Below are 11625 nucleotides of genomic sequence, written 5' to 3'. Positions count from 1 at the left end.
CTAAAAAGAGGAATAAAAAAATCATGTTTTGAAAATGTATCTCAATGCCTTAATTAAAAAATTTGGTAAAATCCAACCTTTAAGGACACTAATTTTCTTTGTGAATGAATGATGTATTATAAATAAATAAATTTTCTTCCTTTAAATAGAGGGGGCATAAGTATACACACCCCTATGTTAAATTCCCATTGAGACAGGCACATTTTTATTATTAAAAGCCAGTTATTTTATGGATCAGGATACTATGCATCCTGATAAAGTTCCCTTGGCCTTTGGAATTAAAATAGCCCCCCCCCCCATATCATCACATACCCTTCACCATACATAGAGATTGACATGGGATACTTTCCATAAAATCATCTCTCAATACAAATCAAACCAGCTATCAGTCTAACTAAAATAAAACCATGCCACTCTCTATGTATGGTGAAGGGTATGTGATGATGGGGGGTATTTTAATTCCAAAGGCTTTCAAAGATGCATAGTATCCTGATCCATGAAATAACTGGCCTTTAATAATAAAAATCTGCCTTTCTCTATGGGAATTTAACATAGGGGTGTGTACTTATGCCCCCTGTATTTAAAGGAAGAACATTTATTTATGTACAATACATTGTTCATTCACAAAGAAAATTAGTGTCCTAAAAGGTTGGATTTTACCTCATTTTTTTAATTAAGGTATTAAGATAAATTGATTGATAAATTAGTTATTCCTCTTTTTAGGCAACTTAAGCATGGGCATGTAAATTTATGAGCACAACTGTACATCTGACTTCTCTGTATTTGTCTCTTCTGGTCCATCCTTCCTTTTGACCAGTCCCCCATGTGTATTGCATATTATTTAACCCACCAGCTACTAGATAACGCCATTACATGCTTCAGCATCATACAGCAGATAGTATATCAGATACCTCATTCAGTGCCAATCCACTAGCCAATCTACAGTAGATTGTCACACACAGGATTATTTATATGCAAATGTACAGACATTACAGTAATGTTCAGTGCTGGAAGAAGGACTAAGATGTTAGACCAAGGTAGCAGTATAACTGTAAATATATTGAAGTCTGTCATTTAATAGTAATGTATGGCTATATTAGCAACAAAAGCTAGTAAAAGTAACAACAGTAAACATAGTTAAATTTGTGTGCTTGTACATTTTCAGGCTGTTCTCATTAACAATTCGTACATGTAGCTTTACTGTAATTCAATTTTATTTCACATACTTATTGCTGTATGCACCACAGTGACTGCCACTGTATAATAATGCAGGGTGGGATATTAAACATAGCGCCTTCAAGCTAGGCAGCGGAGTTCGCTTTCCAGGGAATGTTCAAATGCCCCTGGAAATCCAGACCACAACCTTATTCCTAAACTTATCTAGTCGTTTTGGTGCTTAAACTTAACTGTCGTCGCCTCATGCCACTCATTGTTGGCTAAACTCACCTGCCACGGCTCCTGAACGCACCGTCATCTGGCGTTTCTCTGTACCCGGCCACCAGTAACCTTTTGTTGGCTACACAACAACAAAAACAACTAACAACAGCTGCTAATATGACAGAAAGCTCATAGAGACCTGTAGCATGCGTCACGTAATTTCTTAGGATATCTTAAAAATTTGTGTGCATACATATTTCGTATGATAGCATACATGAGAATGCGTTGAAATGTTACCTGGGAACCACTATGGTCAGGTGTTGGCTGGGCTCACTCAGCTTACTCTGGAACAGAGTAACACTGTCTGGTGCATGATTGGCAACCTGTAATGGAATTGAATGGAATTGAATTATTAATAAATTTGGAAAGATCAGGATAACATAAATTATCTCATCTGTGATCAGAAAACACTATTCTATTATTACTGAAAACACTTATATATGTATTATTCCATGCCCAATGCATACTTATCCACACAGCGTCCATTTGTTGCTATGTCTTAGGTGTGTGTTCAGTACAATCCTTTTTTTCCAGGTATTAACACTATGACGATTCAGTTTTACACAGAACAGATTACTCAGAAGCACCTTTTCACAAATGCATTATTATGATGCTCATGATGAAAGAAATCAAAAACGTCATCCAATGTTCTCACACTATTAAACTGTTGAACTGAAGTCCACATGAACTGACACTGTTAGGGATCAGAGTTCAGAGTTGCAGAGCAGATCTCTGTTCACACTGAAAAGTGCAATCAGTATTTTATTGGTTCATTTTGATGCTTTATTTTCCTTAGGATTGAGTTGAAATGGGTTTTTCAGAAAGAAAGACAGCATTCTTGCTCAGGCAGAAAATAGTCAGTTTATATTGTATGGTGAGTAACGGGTCAAGATTTTAGTGTAAGACGACAGCATCAAAACTACATTAATATAAGCATGTTTGTGTGTGTAAGAGGGTATGCACATTTATGAATCCCAGTCAAGGGAACAATAGTGTATTAGTATAGTGTATAGTAACTTTTATTTAATTTTAGTTTATGTTAATAACCTCAGAAGTATGTAGCTACATATATATAATACACAATACTTGGTTGGAGAATGGCCTTAAAGGTCCCATGGCATGAAAATGTCACTTTATGAGGTTTTTTAACATTAATATGAGTTCCCCCAGCCTGCATATGGTCCCCCAGTGGCTAGAAATGGTGATAGGTGTAAACCGAGCCCTGGGTATCTGCTTGCCTTTGAGAAATGAAAATCTGGAATCTGCCCTTATGACATCATAAGGAGCAAGACCAGAAATGGCACATACTAAGGAAAGCTCATTGTGGGACTGGCTCTAGTGGCGGAATTCTGACCAAGGCTGAATTTTGGGAAGAGACTTCAGATACAGTATTAGGGGACCACTAAGGTTATATAAAAGAGACTTCAGATACAGTATTAGGGACCATAGGTCTATATAAAGAACTTCAGATACAGTATTAGGGGACCACTAAGGCTATATAAAGAGACTTCAGACAGTATTAGGGGACCACTAAGGTCTATATAAAGAGACTTCAGATACAGTATTAGGGGACCATAAGGCTATAAAGGACTCAGATACAGTATTAGGGGACCACTAAGGCCGATATAAAAGAGACTTCAGATACAGTATTAGGGGACCACTAAGGTCTATAAAGAGACTTCAGATACAGTATTAGGGGACACTAAGGTCTATATAAAGAGACTTCAGATACAGTATTAGGGGACCAGTAAGGTCTATATACAGAGACTTCAGTACAGTATTAGGGGACCACCAAGGTCTATATAAAGAGACTTCAGATACAGTATTAGGGGACCATAAGGTCTATATAAAAGCACCATGTCATGGGACCTTTATGTTTAATATTTGCATTCTTAGTGTGATTGCATGAGCAATTAAGCACAGTGTCATCTCATAACAAGTTCGTTCAATTCTGCGGTTCGTTATTATGAGATTAGACGGAAATTCATCCTGATATGAACGTTTTTTGTTTACTATTAATAAAAATGATGAATCTGTTACGTAAAGCAGTTACCTTACCACAGTTCTCCAACATAAGTTTCCTCCCCACACAGATCAGCTGACTCTGCTCATCAAGGGAAGAAATCATTACGGTGCTGTGCGAGCCAGTGATGGAACCAGTATTTGTGTTAACCTAATGTAGGACCCCAAAGGCCGCTGTGCCGCTGGGAGGCTGCCCAGGTCATGCCCTACTAATTTTTAAACGGATCAGCTGCACAGCACCAGATGTGAGGGCGCCATGCCACGAATCTCCCGTCTCTGTTTAATAAAACTCACATCCGGAGAAAGTAACTGATGGACTGGTTTATACACACACACACACACACACACACACACACACACACACACACACAGCCTAGGAGGCTTCAGAGGAACAGGAATAGTCAGGATATACTTGTTGCTTTGCTTTTTGTGGTGTGTGTGTGTGTGTGTGTGTGCGTGTGTGGGAGTGTGTGGGATATGAACCAGTCCAACAGTTACTCTCTCTTTGCATCCTATACATTCGAGTAGGTGTGTGTCTCCTGTAACGGCGCACATGTGTCTGATTAAAGAACACATTAGCTCATGTTTCATTTCATTCGGCCTGCTGTGCGTGTGTGTGTGTGTGTGTGCCGTTCGTTGTTCAGAGAGCAGTTTCAACATTGGAAGCGGCCTTTTCACAGTGTGATGAAACCGCTCTTTGCCCTTCATTTAACTTCCTCTCTCGGTCATTTGCTCTGTCTCTCCCAGGTCTTCGAAATTCCTTCTCTCTCTCGCTCTCTTTTCACTCTCTCTCTCTCTCTCTTCAGTATCCATTTCCTCTCATTTTCTCCCAGGCATGTCGTGCAGCCGTGGTTTAGGCACATGTCTCATGCATGCTGGCGTGCTGTATAATTGTCTGGGCCGTGCGTCGACGTGTGGATTGATGTGTTTCAGATGACGCTCTGCAGCGGTTTGCATTGCCGGCGTTGGTTGGTCACCGGGCAGATGGCGACCTGCAGAGAACCCGTTTTTCTTGCTCATTTGTTCAGCTGCCTCTAATTTTCCCTCCTCCTTTACTTAGAATGTCTGGGGCTCTTGCAGTGCAGCTCTCGGTTGGACCACTAGAGGGCACAGCAGACCAGGTTTTGTGGCAGACTGAGCCAGCGGTGGAGGGGATGGTCCTCCTCTGAGGAAGTTGCATGTTGCATCGCACAAATAAAACACAGAATGTGCTCTGTGATTCGGGGGGTTAAGCAATTTTGTACTGTTTAAAGCTTGCTACTGAGGCCAACAAAATCACCAAAAAAATGACACATTTATAGTCCACCTCGAAATTTCTTGTGGCAGTGTGCAGAAGGCACTATACAGACAATCCAAATGCTTTGTGTTCTTGTTTTATGTTCATATGTTGTATTGTGGCGGGATTGCACATGAAAAACAGTCTGCATGGCTGAATCTGGGACATTTACGTGTTGGACTCTGTGCTCATGTTAATCAATGTGCTTTTAAATAAAAATCACAGATTATAATTGAGACTTTTGCATAACACAGGACTTAGACTTTTTTCAAAATCCTGGCTAGGATTGGTCTTCCTCCTTTTTAAAAGGAGGTCAGAGAAGGAATATACGGACATAGTGTCTTGCTAAAAGGCAAGGAAGGAAGGTTAGTGGTTTGAAACTGGCCCTGCAGTCCCAAGTCTGGATTGATGTCCATCTGATGAGCAGGTGACACCTGAATGGCACCTCAGCCACCAGTGTATGAGTGTGTGATTATGAATGTGTGTGAATGGTGAGTGGTTCCTGGTTTATGTAAAAGCGCTTTGAGTTGGTAAGACTAGAAACCGTCCATTTTCATTGGTCATTCACTTCCTTCCCCTTCCTCGTTGCCCTCTGCAGACTCTCTCCAAACGGTTCACTTCCTTCATCTCTTTATAAAGATTTCACTCTTGAAATTTTGCTTTTGGGAGTTATTTTGGGGTACAATTATTTCTGTTTAAAGGACAATTCTGGCACAACATGAAGCTTAATAACACACGGGTCCGAGGCGACACCGTCTCTGGGATGTGTCTTCATGCTAACAAATGTGACCACTTAGGCAGTCGTTGGGGCACGCAAAAGTAAAAGAAATTGCTATTTCATACCACTAACAAGGCTTAAAATAGTACCACACTTCCACTGTAGCATAATGAGGGCCCCTACATGTAAACCGATGCATTGAGAAAATGAGTGTACAGACAGTGTATTAAGGCAAGGCAAGCAAGGCAAGGCAGCTATCTGTAGAGCACATTTCAGCAACAGGGCAATTCAAAGTGCTTTACACCAAATCAGTTAACAGAAAAAAACACAGGTATCCTCAAAAGAAAAAGAAACAAATTCATAAAATAGATAAAAACAATTGTAAACTTGAGACTACCTTCACACTAATTAAAAAGAAAGCCGTGTACCCAGTAACCAGTAGCATAGCTCAGGCACGGCGTTCGTCATTGTCTGGTCATGACTGGCGCGCCCGCCTCTACACCAAACGGTACCATCTTTATAACTTTATAATCTTTTTTATAAACTGTTTTTGTCCAGAAAAGTGCTCTGCTAATGTGTGTTGTTTTATTTACTCATGTGATTTGGTACTCTTCAATTTCACTTGTGTCTATGGATATCGTTATTTCCTTATTGTAAATACGGGAATACACCAAACTGGAACATAAGAAAAGCCTGGGCATACTGAAAAGAATAAGAAACACCAGCAGCAATAAATCATGCAATGTTCACGAAAGGCCAATTTGGAACTGAAAAACTAAGTTAGGTCGGCATGTGGTCCTTTCTTCCTCCTTAGATAGCTCCGAGGGCTTTGACAAAGGGTCGGTTTGAACCTGCAACCGAACACACTGCAAATAACGGATCCCTTCAAGTCCAACACTAAATGTAAAATATTCTAAAATTAAGACAAATGCCCTGTACAATGGATACACGCACCTACTGATTGCTGGAATGTGAAATCTACAGTGATGATACTAGACTATCTGCTGTATAAATGCAAGTGTGCTGACACACATACAGGAAATGAATCGCCATCAATTTAATAATTGAAGAATTCCAAAATTCAAAATGTCTGTTGATGTGCATTACTCTGCTTTTCTCTGTTTATATAACTGTCATTGGCCGGACTTTAGTTTTTGGACAAAACAAGCAATTTCAAAGTCAACGTTGGAGTCGGAGAATGTGTAATCAGATTTCTCACTGTTTTCCGACGTTATATAAACCAAACAATTAACAGACAAATACAAAAAGATTAATAGAATGATCGATAGAGAAAAACAACCCTGATTTTAGCAGAACGTATACTAAGAAATGCTATTTGACAGTTTGTCCTCATTCTCATGCATCCTTCTATTTCCTGCAAAGCATCTGTGTTATGCATGAGTGTGTGGGTGTGTGTGTGTGTGTGTGTGTGTGGGGGGTGGGTTTGCAAGCGTGTTATGGTCCCTCTTTCTCTCTCCTGAGCTCTTATGAATCGATGATCATGTGGTGTAAGGGAGATGGATGGCCCCAGCCCATCTTTCTCCTCTAATTGTAAATATTAGTTACATTAGAATCTGGCCCAGATTAATGGAACTTATTTGGAAGGTGGACTCTCTCTGACGCACACGTACTCTTGTTCCCCTCTCTTCCCTTTCTTTGGGTTACCAGCGGTCTCCAAAGCTCTTCCTGAAAAGAATTGAGTGATTTCACTTAAAGCGGACAAATAGGCTTCCCTGGTAGGGGCAGTGCAGGAGAAAAAGACAGGAAAGAAAGAAGAGGAGGAGGGGAGAGGAGGAGGGAGGAAATGAGGAAGGGGATAAGAAAGATGGGAGAGTTATGAAAGGGGTAAATAACAGCTCCACCGGAGGAGGTTAAGAGTTGGATCCAAAGCGACTGAAGCTCCTCGGTAGATCATTCGGAGTTAGATTATTCTGTACGGAGGATCACATCAAAACATGATCACGTCGTGATCGTGTTTACAAGCTGATCTCTGTGAAAAGAGATATTTTGTTCTAAGGCTAATGTTACCTGCTGCTCACAAAAATGCAGATCCAGGAGGAGTTTCTAAGTCCAGACAGTTAAGGTCTCACTGTGGTACAGGCAGCGGTGGGATGCATATTCAAATCCTTTACTTAACCGTGTGTTGTCTTCGGGTCCAATTTGACCCCTTTTCAAATGTTATATCAGAAATGGGTTTCTTTTTAACTTCCTGATTTTAATAACCAAAAATAATGTGGATGATTCAAACAACGCGCTTCGCCAACACATCATTGTAAAACACGGAACTGGTACGGCCTTTGTCGTTGTTTTGACGCTAAAAGTCTCCTTTAGCGTCATATCTTAACGCGTTTGGTCGGGACTTTTGACCTTTGACAGTTATGTTGAGAAAAGGTCGTGGGTGGGTTAAGTTTCCGTGACACGCGGGAATAAGGGACGGTTAAAGCAGAAAGTGACTTTAGGAATGGCGCCACAAGGGAGATGAACCCTGCTTCCTGCATGAAATCTTGTGTTTGACCCATCCACCACCGACCAAACCCCTACTACTCATGCTACTCGCTAAAACCCCGTGTAGCTGTTGCTTCCCCAGTAAACTGAAGGGCACCTTTTTCGTCCCTTTAGATGCGGACACCCATCGTATTTTACGAGGTATGAGCGAGAACAGGTTAGCTTCGCAACTACAACAAAAGATCGTCTCTCTAATTTCATTGAATTTGGGGTCTTATGTTACATTTTTTAGCATTTGAAAATAAATTGAAACATTTCAAAACAGTATCTAACTGAAATGGACATGTACCGGTCTGGATATCCTTCCTTTTAAAATTAGTCTAAATACTTCATAATTTTCTGTTTTTTTAACTCAAGGATAATTTCCTATAAATGAGCTTATGATCATATTTTCACAGATATGTGTTAAACTAGTAATAAGTTGGAGTTAGTGGGGTTTATGCATGGAAGTGAAAAGAAGTGTGAAATGACAAAAACAACAAAAAGCGCCAAAAACTTTGAAAAAAATAACAAAAAGTGTTAAAAAAGTGACAAAACCATGAGAAAAGGTATGGATTTTTTAGCCCGGGAGTACATGTCCACTGAAAGAAACACAGGGGTTAAGGGAAAGTACTACCACACTGTGAAAAAAAAACCTCTTAAGTCCTGCAGAATTTTTACTTAACCCTCATGTTGTCCTGGGGTCACATGACCCGTGCCAAGTTTTTTTTTATATGAAATATGGGAGGTCGAAAAATGTTGAACAAGGCGAGAAAACGTGGGGGAAAAAGTTACAAAAAATATTGGGAAAAGGTAACACTATGAAACAAAAACTGGAAGTAAGTGTGGAAAAACTTTGAAAAACTGGCTAAAATGTCAGAAAAAGTGACAAAACATCAACAAAAAGGGACTAATGCAGTATATTGGCGATAAAAAAACACTAAAAATGTTGAAAAGAAAAGTAATACTTTTTGAAAAAGGTTTTTAAAAAGCAACAAAACATTGAGATAGGGACAACAAAAGTGTTTTTTCATTTAGGGAAAAACAAACCATAGAGTTTAGTAAAATTCGGGAAGTACATGAGGAAAATGTGCTTAAAGTATTCAAAGTAAAAGTACTCAATGCAGATAAATCCTCACATTTTAGAAAGTGTAAAGGATCCAAAAAGTTGTGTGTTTACTGGTGTAATATTTCAGCTGGACTTGTAGGTTGTTACTTTTCACGTAATTCATTTATCATAAAAACATCATAGCATGAACTACATGTGGTTTGTACAAGAATCTTAATGTGTGAGTACCAAGTAACAAAGCGTCAGATGAATGTAATGGAGTAAAAGTACAATATTTTTCTCTGAAATGTATTAGAAGTAGAAAGTGGCATGAAAAGAAAAAAACTCAAGTAGAGTACAAGTACATTAAATATATTCTTAAGTACAGTAATTGAGTAGATGTTAAAGGAGCAGTTGCGTTTCTTCATTCGAGAGAAACACACGAACGCACGACACGCAGACGTGATAATCCTCTCCTCCTGTTTCCACAAATTGGATGCAAGTCCTTGAGGAGCCCTGGCCAGGGCAACGTGCGACACACACACACCACACACACACACAAACACACACACACACACAAACACACACACACACCTTCAATCTGTGTTTTGCTTCATTTCAGCTGCAGTGTTTCTCACTTAACACCTGCTGCCAGCATACACAAGCTGATACTGTGGGGAAGTGTGTTTCCTGGCTGCCTTTTGCGTCTATCAGTAGTATATCTAGTAGTACTAGTATATATATATGCAGTATCGTCACATACAGTACAAATGCTCAGTCAGGACCTGGCGTCACGTTTCTTAATGCTCTGGTTACCCCTTTGGGGAATTTTTTTACTTTAACGGCTATGATCATGTCTGTGTGAAGACACTGCAGGGGGATAGGGAAAAATAATAAATTACTAAAGATTTTGTATACTAGTTTTCTAAAATGCCCATGTTTTAATATGCAATTAAGCTATATCTAATGTAACATTTGCTGTATTTAAGGACATTTTACAAATAGACAAAGTGGGGGAAAAAACACCTGTAAATGTGAATTTTAGATTAGGTTTTTTCCCCAAATAGTCTGACAGAAGACAGTTATGGAAGCAAATATCTCAAAAACTCATCAAAAATTTAGAAGGTTTAAAAAAAAAAAAATTACTTCCTCCGCTAAGCATATAATACATTTAAAAAAGCCTTATGACATTTTTTCCACTTTTTTTCTTCTTCTTTAAGCAAGTGAGTAAAGGTGTTGTGCTTGTTGCATGTTCAGGATGTTTACTAAAATATATGGGAATTCAGTTTGTTCGTATTCAAGTTGTCAGTTGTCAAGTTAAACGTGATATTTTTTACTTTTGTCATTTTTTAACCCTTGTTTACTCTTCCCGTCAACCACGAAAAAAAGGTCTTTTTGTCAAGACTATCATTGCTTCTTCTGATATTTTTGTCACTTTTCAATGTTGTGGGTGCTTTTTTAATGTTTTTTTTTTCAAAGTTATTTGATATTCTTACGTTGACGTTTTCAGCTTATTTTGAGGCCTATTTTTTTGTGATGAAAAAACTGAAAATTGGTCAAATTTGACTCTAGGACAACATGGGGGTTTAATTATTTTACAGTGTTTAAATTGTGCACGCTTATATCATTTATATAAAGTACATATCTTACACATTGTACAGTCATTCGAGCAATACCCAACAAAGGAGTCCTGCGGCATGTGGACCATGTCTGACTGTTTGTGGGTCGGTGTTTTCTAAGTTAACCTAACTTTTAGCTGTTATCGCTGTGTGTTGAGGTCAAAGGAAGTTATGATGATTAATGCAGCAGAGCAGCCGATGCTCTTTGTGTCAGACTGTGAGTAGAGAAGCAGGTGGCCAGCATATCTACAACCCCCCCCTCTACATTTTTGACTGAGAGACATGAATGACAGCCTACACACACACACACACACACACACACACCGCACACACACACGGACTCACTGCAGTTGGGCATCCTTATCTGGGCACAGTGACAGATCAGCAGCAAATTGTCCCTTCCTCAGTTCAGCAGGGACTCTGGCTGAGGAAATATGAGCAGGATGGTGTCTAGCATGCATGCATGGCGACACACACACACAACACACACACACCACACACACACACACACACACACACACACACACACACACACAACACACACACACACACACACACACAACACACACAACACACATACACACACACACACACACACACACAGTGGCGGGACCCTAACAAAACATACAGAAGCTAAAATATAAAAAACTAATACAATGACTGGCTAGTGAGTGGACGAGTGAAGGAAAACTTGACTGAAAGAGTGTTGACTATGAGTGTGAATAAATGGGTGACGCATACTTAGTTGCTTTAAACAAGTGACAGTGCCAATATAGAACATTTCGCAAGTGGGTGAATATATAGGAAACCAGGCAATATGAGTGAGTTTGTAAGTGAGTGAGTGAAGGAGTGGGTGAAGGAGGAGTGAGGGAAAGCATGACTGAAAGAGCGTTGTTGGTTTGAATGAGTAACTGATTGTAGAGAAGATTGTCCATAAGCATACGGTATGAAATTAAATGTAAGTGATGGAGTCAGTGAGGTGAGTGAGCGAGTGAGTGAAACCGAGATAATGGGGTGAGGA

General features: G+C 39.6%; 1 long non-coding RNA gene across 1 annotated transcript; it reads right to left on the bottom strand.

The window, feature by feature from the left end:
* Positions 1-1370: 1370 nt before the first annotated feature.
* On the bottom strand, positions 1371-8545 carry LOC116686012 (uncharacterized). Its single transcript, XR_004331124.1, has 3 exons — positions 8533-8545; positions 7989-7993; positions 1371-1446 (listed from the first exon to the last, which is right to left on the bottom strand). It is a non-coding gene; the product is annotated as an uncharacterized LOC116686012 (long non-coding RNA).
* Positions 8546-11625: the final 3080 nt, after the last annotated feature.

Source organism: Etheostoma spectabile, unplaced genomic scaffold (genome assembly GCF_008692095.1).
Source record: "Etheostoma spectabile isolate EspeVRDwgs_2016 unplaced genomic scaffold, UIUC_Espe_1.0 scaffold285, whole genome shotgun sequence".
Lineage (NCBI taxonomy): Eukaryota > Metazoa > Chordata > Actinopteri > Perciformes > Percidae > Etheostoma > Etheostoma spectabile.
The sequence above is the reverse complement of the archived record's forward strand: the minus strand, read 5'-3'. Positions and strand labels throughout refer to the sequence as shown.